At 35.2% G+C, this 9,861-nt stretch overlaps 1 long non-coding RNA gene across 1 annotated transcript; it reads left to right on the forward strand.

Moving 5' to 3' along the window:
* The first annotated feature begins 3,529 nt into the window (after positions 1 to 3,529).
* Positions 3,530 to 6,872, forward strand: LOC107182015. Its single transcript, XR_001512736.1, has 2 exons — positions 3,530 to 3,785; positions 6,756 to 6,872. It is a non-coding gene; the product is annotated as an uncharacterized LOC107182015 (long non-coding RNA).
* The last annotated feature ends 2,989 nt before the right edge of the window (positions 6,873 to 9,861 follow it).

A 9,861-nucleotide genomic window follows, 5' to 3' on the forward strand; every position in this document is an offset into this window, starting at 1 on the left:
TTGCCTCTTCAGCCAATTATGTTTTTAATGAAATTAAAATAATGAGCTTCTGTGCTACCTATTAACTTCCTACATGCTGAGATGAGAATAGCTTGAAGCTGTGGAAAAATGCTGATATACTTAAAATAAAGAACCAAAATAGCCATATGAACAAACCTCAGGGAATTTTAACCAAGAAATTACTGCCAACTAAACTTCAGCCAGTCTAAATGCTGAATAATTTATTTCAAAAAGGAACTAAATTTTTAATCATTGCCATGCTTGTCAACACTTTCCTAGAATAATAAACCTAACCATTTATTAAAAAATGATGGACGGGACCGTTTTCACAAACCTTATCGGTCTCCCCATGTATCAGTGGAAGCAGAAATGCACAGATGACTTTTGGCGAGCACAGACATTAGTCAGGGGCATTTGTAGTTCATAATGAAGAATGAGAAAATAAACAGCTACAGTCAGATGGCTCTTCCACAAAAATTGCTGGCTTCCACGGGGCCCTTCCCACAAGAACAAGAGATGAACTGAAAGCCAACTTTGCTCATGGTTCAGGATAGGTCACTATTATCTTCTTCTCTCTCTCCCCTTTTTGTGTTCATTATATTAAACCCACTGTTGTGAGGTAGAAGGCTGGAGTAACTAATCAGAAAATTCAGGCAACAGGGCATTCGAATAGGTATTGTAAACATATTCCATATTATAAAAACAATATACATCCATCTTAGACAATTAAGGAAATAAGTTAACAATCAAGAAGAAATTTGAAATTACCCAGATCTCCACCATTCAGAGATAATCAGTTAAAATTTTGATGCATTTCCTTTTCAGCTTCTTTAAATCAATTATATGCAAATGATTTAAGATAAAGTTAGGAGCAGATATATTATTTTGTATTTTGCTTTTTTGAACATTTTCCCAATGTTAGTAAATAGTTTTTTAAAAAATGACCAAATTATTTCAACTCAAACAATGAGACTAATGTTGACCAATCTTCCTACCATGGCAATCTTGGGCTCTTTGCTTCTGTGATCAGTAAAATTTAAAGGAAAAGGAAAAATTAAAACAAGAATGTATAGCTGCTGAATATACCTTAATTTGAAAATGTTATGTTCCTTTTTTTTTGTTGTTTTTGGTAAATGGCTAGGTCGTATTGGTCAGACCACATGCTGACATGGGAATGTATTTCTACCAAATGAGTCAGTTGAGATTTTAAAAAACAAAAAAAACCCAAAAAACTCAAACACCTCCCAATTGTTCTGAAGGATTAAGAAAAAGAACAAGTTGGTCTTATTGGCTTTTACTAACAAAAATAACCTCAAAACCTGGCTTCAATATATTTAAAATAATAATATTAGCTGTTTCTGCTACCCCAGTGGGAACAGAGTTGTAATAAACTGCATACTGTCTGGTTTGGTGTGATTTTAACCCGGCAGGGGGCTCAAAAGTACTTGTTCCATAGTCCAAGGCTGAAATAGTAAGAGCAGGCCTCTCTTTTATCCATGTTTTCCTGAGAAGGAATTCATGTGTAGAGGACAGTGAACCTGGACATGGGCAGCTGAGACGCGCTGTGGAAGATGATGGCTTCCCTCAGTGCTACCCGGATAATGTATCCACTGGAGCTAAAATAACACTCTGTAGGGACTGGAGTGTTTTTGGTGTTTGCTTTTATTTGGGAATGGCAAAGTTTAGATGAAAAGAAGATGGTGTGATTGTTGTAGGAGGAAAGACTCAAGGGACGGGGCAAAGACATAAACAGGAACTGTCGCTTCTCCTCCAACTTCTTCCAAAGTTCAAATACTGTATTGTCTTAGGTCTGGTTTCTTGGGAAAGTCTCATCTTGGTTGGATCCCTTAGGAGCTGAAAGAATCATTTCCTATTTCCCCAAACTCTGCCCAGAGGATTTTGGGCCGTGTGACAGCCAAGCCTTCTTGCAGAGTGTCACCCATGTTCCTTGTGTGTACATGAACCACAGCTGAACATGACTGCTCTGGGGCCCAAGCAAGGCCGTGGTAGTTCACTTAAAAATGCTTAAACTGAAAGGATGGTGTCTCAGTTGCATGAGTGAATCTGCTGATGAAAACAGACATTTGTGGGGAACCCCCAGAATATTTGGGTGGAATTTAGAGGCACCCCAGGTCTTACACTAGCAGATAGCTGCAACAGCGAATTACATTTTGATTACTACGGTTACTGTTACAGCATCTGTGTCCCTCCTGGTGAGACGGAGGCCAGATAGAGACAAAGCAGTGACATTTTACACGTCTTAAGCTAATTATAATGGGCTGCTATTGACTGAATGCTTGTGTCCCTTCAAAATCAGATGTTAAAGTCTAATCCCCAGAATGATGGTATTTGGATGTGGGTCCTTTGGGAGGTAAATAGGTCCTGAGAATGGTGTCTCCATGCTGGAATTAATGCCCTTGTAAAAAGAGACAGGAGAGAAATGATCTCTCTTGGCCAGTAGGAATACAGTGAGAAGGTGGCCTTCTACAAGTCAGGCAGAGGGCCTTCATCAGACTCTCTGGAATACTGCCTTGCTCTTCGAATCCCAGTCTGTGAGAAATAACCTTCTGTTGTGTAAGCCTCCCAGTCTATGGTATTTTTTTAGGGGAGCCCCAAATGACTAAGACCCAGCACTGAAGTAATTTTTATTTACCAACCCCTGCTTGTCAGAAACAATTGGAAAACTACATTACCCATAGCTTCAAGATGTTTGGAAATCCTTTTGTTTTTCTTGTATATATTTCATATTCTAGACTAATTTTTTTCCCCTCTGGCTCATCTTTCTAATGAATACCTTTCTAAATTTATGATTTGAAGCATTGATTCCCCCACCCTGAGGTTGCTTTGTATAAATAAAAGATTATAGAAAGGTAAAACAGATGACAAAATAAAATATTAAGAGAAAGCCGAATTTCACAAATGGAAATACATAAAAATATTGCCATCTGATGCTGGTTAAAGAGTGTAAACTTTCAGTTATAAGATGAATAAGTTCTGAAGACCTAATGTACAGCATGGTGATTATAGTTAATAATGATGTAATATAAGCTTGAATTTGTTAAGAGAATAGATCTTGGGTGTTACCACCACACACATACACACACACACACACACACACAGTGGTAATTATGTGAGGTGACAGATGTGTTAATTAGCTTGATTGTGCTAATCATTTTACAATGTATACATATATCAAAAACATCACATTGTACACCTTAACTATATGCAATTTTTGTCAATCACATCTCAGTAAAGCTAGAAGAAACACAAATAAATTATACACGAATAAGGCTTTATATTGCATCATGGATTGTAATAATGAAAGCATAGAAACAATATAAATATTTACTAATGGAAGAGTGCTTAAATAAATTATGGCAAATATATCCACACAATGAAAATCAAGGCAGTCATTAAAAAGATTAAGGAAATTCTTTGTAAACTGATCTGAAAAAATCTCCATGACCTCTTGTTGGGTAAGAAGAAAAAAAAAGTTGTAATCTGGGTGGGGCAGAGAATTGGAGGGAAGTGTAGGAATGCAGAAAAATGTTATGAAAGTTTTTCAGTAAATGATTGGGTAAACAGACAGAGCCCAAGGTTAAACCAGGGTGCCTTTTGTTGGCTTGTAGCTTGGGCAGTATTGTCCAGGCTAGTCCAATGGCAAGATCTATAAATCAACTCTACCCTGGTTGCTATATCCAGCCAGAGTGCTAATGCTGGTGTTATTAGATAATTTTGTAAATTCAGGATTAAAAAATTGATGTAACATGATATTGTTATGCAAGGTATGTCTTTGTAAAGATCATATCAATGTAGTAAATATTGTCATTATGCTTGATCAGATTTTAAGGTTTGTGAGATTAAAATGATTAGCTTTATTGTATTTTAAAGTTTATTTGAGTCACAACAGTTGATTAAATTTTAGAAAAGATGTACTTATTAAATTTGTTAAATTTACTTAAGAAGCATTTGACAGGATGTATTAAATATAGATGTGTTAAAATTATAGTATGAAATGTCAAGGAAATTTTGTCAGTTATTTAAGAGAGAGAATTTAGTTTTTTAAATTTATATGTTAATTTAAACATTAATCAAGGACTGTGAAAATGACTTCTTAGTTTGGGGCAATTACTATATTTCTAAGTGAAAAAGAAACAAGATTTGTAAGCTGAAATTTAACATTAACAAAAACTGAGATCCTTAATTTATAGCTTTAATAAATTAAATACTAATTTTAAGCCCTGCTAGAGTAAGCCCTTCTTTCTGGACAGAAAAACTCTCCAACTTTTAAAAAACTCAACTGATTATTCCCATTTTGATCTCAGAGACACAGGGTAACTTAAGTTTCTGAGTTGGAAAAAGCTCAGGAAAAACCTAATATTGTCTTTGACTTTTAAAATCCCTTTCCAATCAATATCCAGGTTATTTTCACATTGAGGCAGGCCTTACATTGACCTTCACTTCTTTCCCCCTTGGGGATGCCACTGGAGGGCAGGCAGAAGCATGAAATTTAATTTCCCCCACCTGGCTTCCTAGAGAGGAATTAATTGCAAATATTTCTGTTCCTTTCCTACTTCACCTCTTTTATTGGCTTTCTAACCTCACTCTTCTCCTTCTGCAACTATACCTAAGAAGCAATTTACTTTATACAGAATTTCTCAGGGTCATACAAAAGTATCCAGATGTGACTTCATGTGTGCCAGCGTCCACAGGTGATGGAGGAGGCCTTGTGCATTTGCTGTTCCTAAGGGGGTCATGCTATTCCTCGTCTCTGGGACTGTGATGCCCTTTCTTCTTTGTCTAATTCACTCCTTATTTTTTGGTATACAGGACGACGCTCCAACCAACTGAGCCACCCAGCCAGGGCCACTCCTTATTTTTTAAAATCTCATCTTTTCGTGACTGCTTGAATATATTTTTTCAAGATTTTCTTTATTTCCCCTCAACATGATTGAGAATCATTCCTGTTGCTGTATGTAGCTGTTGTTATTCCATTCTGTTCATTCATTTCACTATTGATGGACATTTTAGGTTGCTTTCAGTCTTTTTCAGTTGTTACAAGCAACGCTGTTATAAATAATCTTATACTGGTCTCCTGGTGTACACTTATAAGAATTTTGCTAGGGTCCCTAAGTATCTAGAAGTAGAATTGATGAGTCAGCTCTAATAGGTGATGCTGAAGGATGTTCTATTTCTACTGCACTGCAGTTGTCAGAACTTTTATTTGCCATTCATGTGAGTCTGAAATTATGTCTCATTGGGGTTTTAATTAGCATATTTTATTATAAATGAGTTGGGCATCTCTGAATGTTTATTAATTTTTGGTTTATTTCCTTTGTTAAATACATGCTCATGATTTTTTTGCCTATTTTTCCATTGTGTTATTATTTTTAATAGAGTTTAGCACATAGGAAGATATATAAATATGCGTGTATTTTTGAATACATAAAGAGCTATATTAGAGTAGTTCTTTACACATTCATGATCTAATTCTTTATCAGTTTTGTGCATGGCAAATACCTTCTCCCAGTTGGTAGCATGTACTTATTTTTCACTCCTTTCATGGTATCTTTAAATGAACAGAATTATTTTAATCTAATTAATTTTGCTAACGTTTTCCTTTATATTTTTATCCTTTAAATTGTGTTGAAGAATGGCTTCTGGACCCTTAAGTGATAAAGATAGTCTCATATTTTCTCCTAAAAAGTTCTTGATTAAAAAATAATCTTTTTATTTTGAAGTAGCTTCAAGTTTATTTTGTTGAAGAGATAAAAACAATACAAAGTATCTACACTACACCCAGATTCATACGTTGCTTACATTTTATTTCCATTTCCTTTCGCATTCTCTCCCTTTTTTCTCTTTTAAAACTTTTAAAAGTAAGTTAAATAAAATGACTCTTTATTCCTAAATACTGCAGTGTATATTTCCTAAGAATCGTTTTTAAATTTTGCTTTTCCCATTTAAATACTTGACCCTTCAGGAATTTTCTTTTGAATAAGTTGTGAGGTAGAATTCAATACAGTTTCTTACAGAGATAAATTAGAATCCCTCACTATCTGAAAATAGTTCACACTTTCCTCTGTAATGTCACTTCCAACAAATATCAAGTTTTTGCACAGGCGTAGATCTGGGTCTGGCTTACTAGTCTCTCCCTTATGAAGGCATTGTAGAAGCCATGCTATGTGGTTGAGAAAGTCACTTACTTTCTTTATCTTCTTTAAGAGTGTTTTGACTACAATAAGCTATTTGACCTTTCATATGAATATTAGAATCAGCTTGTTGACTTCCAAGAAAAATCATTTGGGAATTTTGATTGCAATTTCATTAAACCTATAAGTCAATTTTGTGAGAACTAACATCTTTGCAAAACTGAGCCATGTGCTTTGTGAAGTTAGTATGTCCTTCCATTTATTTAGGTATTTTAAACTATCTCTTAATACACATTTATAGATTTTTTTTGTTTGCAGAAAAGTATTGCATATTTCTTTTGTATTTATTACTAAGTATTGTGCATAATTTTTGATATTGTAAATGGTATCTTTTTAAAATTTAAAATCTCAGTGTTATTGGTATAGAGTACAATTGACTTTTACAAATTGCCATTATATTTAGTAACCTTGCTAGAAGGTCTAATGTAATAATTTTTTTTTCAGGTTTCTTATGCAGGCAGTCATATGACCAGCATATAGTAATAATTTTGTGTCTTCCTTCCCATTATTTATATATTATATTTATTTTTCTTGCTTATCTAGGATAACTAGGCCCTCCAGAACAATACTGAATAGAAGTGAGAATGGATGTCCTTGAATTGTTCCTGATTTCAAAGGAAAAATACTTTTTAACATCTCAACATTAAATATTTACTGTTATTTTTATGAGAACTTTTGATCAGATTAAGGAATTTCTCTTTTATTCCTAGTCTGCTGCATATTGAGTTTCAATGAATGGTTTTTCTGAATCTATTAAGATGATCATATCCCTTCCTCCCTTTAATTTGTTATGTCAATTATGTTGATAGATTTTCTAAGGTTGAACTAACTTTGCATTCCTAAAATAAACCTAATTTGATTATAATATAATACATATTATGCAGAACCAAATTTACTAATATTTTGTTCAAGATTTTTGCTTCTATTTTCATGTGTGAAGTTTTTGTTTTGGTTTTTGGTAAAAGAATTATAGTAATTTTGTAAAGTAAGTTGAGGTGATGTTTCCTCTTTTTCTGCTTTCTGAAAGAATTTCATAAGATTGAAAGTATCTGTTTCTGTATTTGGGGAACACTCACCTATAAAACCATGGAGGCTTAAAGTTTTATTATGGGAAGAGTTAAACTACTGATTTAATTTCATTTGTAGTTATCAAACCATCCAGAGTTTCTATTACCACTGGAGTCACTTTTGGTAACTTATATTTTTCTAAGAATTTGTTTATTTCATCTAAGTTTCTATTTATTTAAAAAAAACTTCTTTATATAATTCTTTATAATCTTAAAATCTCTGCTACATCTGGGGTTTGGTCCTTTCTCTCCCCTCAGTTTTAATATTGTTTACTAACTTTTTATCTTTTACTTGATCAGTTTTGCTAGATATTTATCCCTGTTAGTCTTTTTAAAGATCCAACTTTTGTCATTTTGATACTCTTTATTGTTTTTTCCTATTTTATTAATTTCTGCTCTTGTCTTTATTATTTCTTTTCCTCTATTTTCTTTGGGTGGATTTTATTGTGTTTTTTCATAGTTAATTGAATACTTAGTTCAGCAATTTTTATTTTTTACTATAAGGAATATAATAGTGATATCAATTTATAAAATAAATTTCCTTCTCGTATTGTTTTTTTCCCCTCTAATAGTCTGGAAGTTACACATTTTATTTCTAGGTTTTTAGTGGCTAATGTTAATATTTTATTCTTCTGAATAATCCAAGTATCTCCATACGTTTTAGATATAATTACCTCTCTATCAGTTTCCATGTTATTGCCAGGTATTTGATTCTGTCTTATTTTTATTTTCCAATCCCTACAAATGAGATATTATTGCCTTTGTTACTCCCTAATAGTAAAGTCACCATCATTTTGGGTCCCAAGTTAATTCTTTCAAGTTCAAAGATAGTCCCACTCACTTACACTAGCTTTCATAGCCGTAAGCTGCGTGGATTTCTAGCCCAGGAGGGACTTGGAGGACACCACGACCATTTCAAATCAGATTCATGAAATCATGGCTGCTTCTGAGAACTGTTTACCTCAGACAAATTTCCCCTTGATTGCGATGATCACATAGTGTCTACTCTCTCACCCCTTTCCTGTTTTCACGCCGACACACCGTGCTTTCTTTCTACTGAAACATCTTTAGGGGAATTTTCTAGTACTTTCAGAAACCTGTTTTTAAAAATAAAATCAATAAACGATTTCCCCTTTTACTGGATTCCATTCATGTCCACTGGTTCCCCTCGCCCTTCCCTGCAGTCTTGAATCTTTACTGGCAAATAAAGAATCTGGGTACAGGCACCAGACACTTGATACGTGAAAACAAAGAGCCTCATTACATAGTGGAATCATGGCCTCTACTTGTTGGAGCGCATTCCATGTGCTTCCTGAGCAAACATTTCAGAAAAACGCTTTAAGACAACAGACTCTATTGGGCCAACGCAGCACAAAAGGGGGCCAAGTAAAAGCTTATGATAAGAGTGGATTAGGAGTATTCTCTCTAAAAACAAAGCTGTATTTCTGAACCGGTTTGCGTAGGGTCAGAGCAATTTAATTCTTTTTCCTTACAGTCCTGCTGTGAGTGAAGCAACACCGGATTTCAGACTGTACAGGAGCACAGCCTTGACCGCTGGCTGTCCCGCTCTGAACCCCAGGGCCTGACTCCAGTGACTGTCTCCACGTTTCCCCTGTAAGCTGTATGAGGCTCTTTTAATTTTGGTCTACCCCCAAGCTAATTGCATGTCAAATTCACAGAAGGGGTGGGGGAAAAACAGCCAGTCTGAGAGCAGATGCCAACCTCCTGTGGCTATCATATCAGGAGGCCCCCACCAAGCCAGGCCCCACGGTGAGGGCAGCATGGCTTTCCTGCAAAAGTTGTGGGAGAGAAGACGACAAGACTTTGGAAAATGTATCTGCAAAGTTAAACCCCAAAGCGGCAGTGATGACTCCTGGTGAGAAAAAGAAAAGTGGGCAGAGAAAGTTAATATGTGGACAAGACATTCTGTTTGCAAAATCTACACTCAACATGATCCTTTCAGATTTTTAGAATCCTATGTATGAGCTTTTCTAAGATAAACAGCCATCTCTTTGTTCAATAATGGAGTAATTTTAACAGAATTTTTTTCTCTCTCTGAGAATCCACTGCTTATTCTATCTCCAAATCTCAACCTTTGAACATTAGCAATATTAAGATATTTTGCTTTATCACCCAGTGTTTTAAATTTTACTTTTCACTTTGTTTTTTATTTGTTTGTTTTGTTAGTCTTCACCCGAGGATATTTTCCCATTGATTTTTAGGGAGAGTGAGAGAGAGAGAGGGAAAGACAGAGAGAAATATCGATGTGAGAAACACATTGATTGATTGCCTCCTTCACCAGCCCTAACCAGGGAGGAGCCTGCAACCAAGGTCTGTGCCCTTGGCTAGAATTGAACCCGGGACCTTTTGGTCCATAGGCTGATGCTCTACCCAGTGAGCCAAAACGCCTAGGGCTACTCTTCACTTCTTCAATGGATCTGCTTCAGCCACCCTCTGGTTGTGGTGTCTGTCAGGTGGAGGTTTTGGGGCATATCTTTTACAAACCTTTCCAGAATCCTTTTAAACCCCATATATTCTTAAGATTAAGGGCTGCTGCATTCAACAAATATTTCTTCATATGT

Source organism: Myotis davidii, unplaced genomic scaffold, assembly GCF_000327345.1.
Source record: "Myotis davidii unplaced genomic scaffold, ASM32734v1 scaffold1534, whole genome shotgun sequence".
Taxonomy (NCBI): Eukaryota; Metazoa; Chordata; class Mammalia; order Chiroptera; family Vespertilionidae; genus Myotis; species Myotis davidii.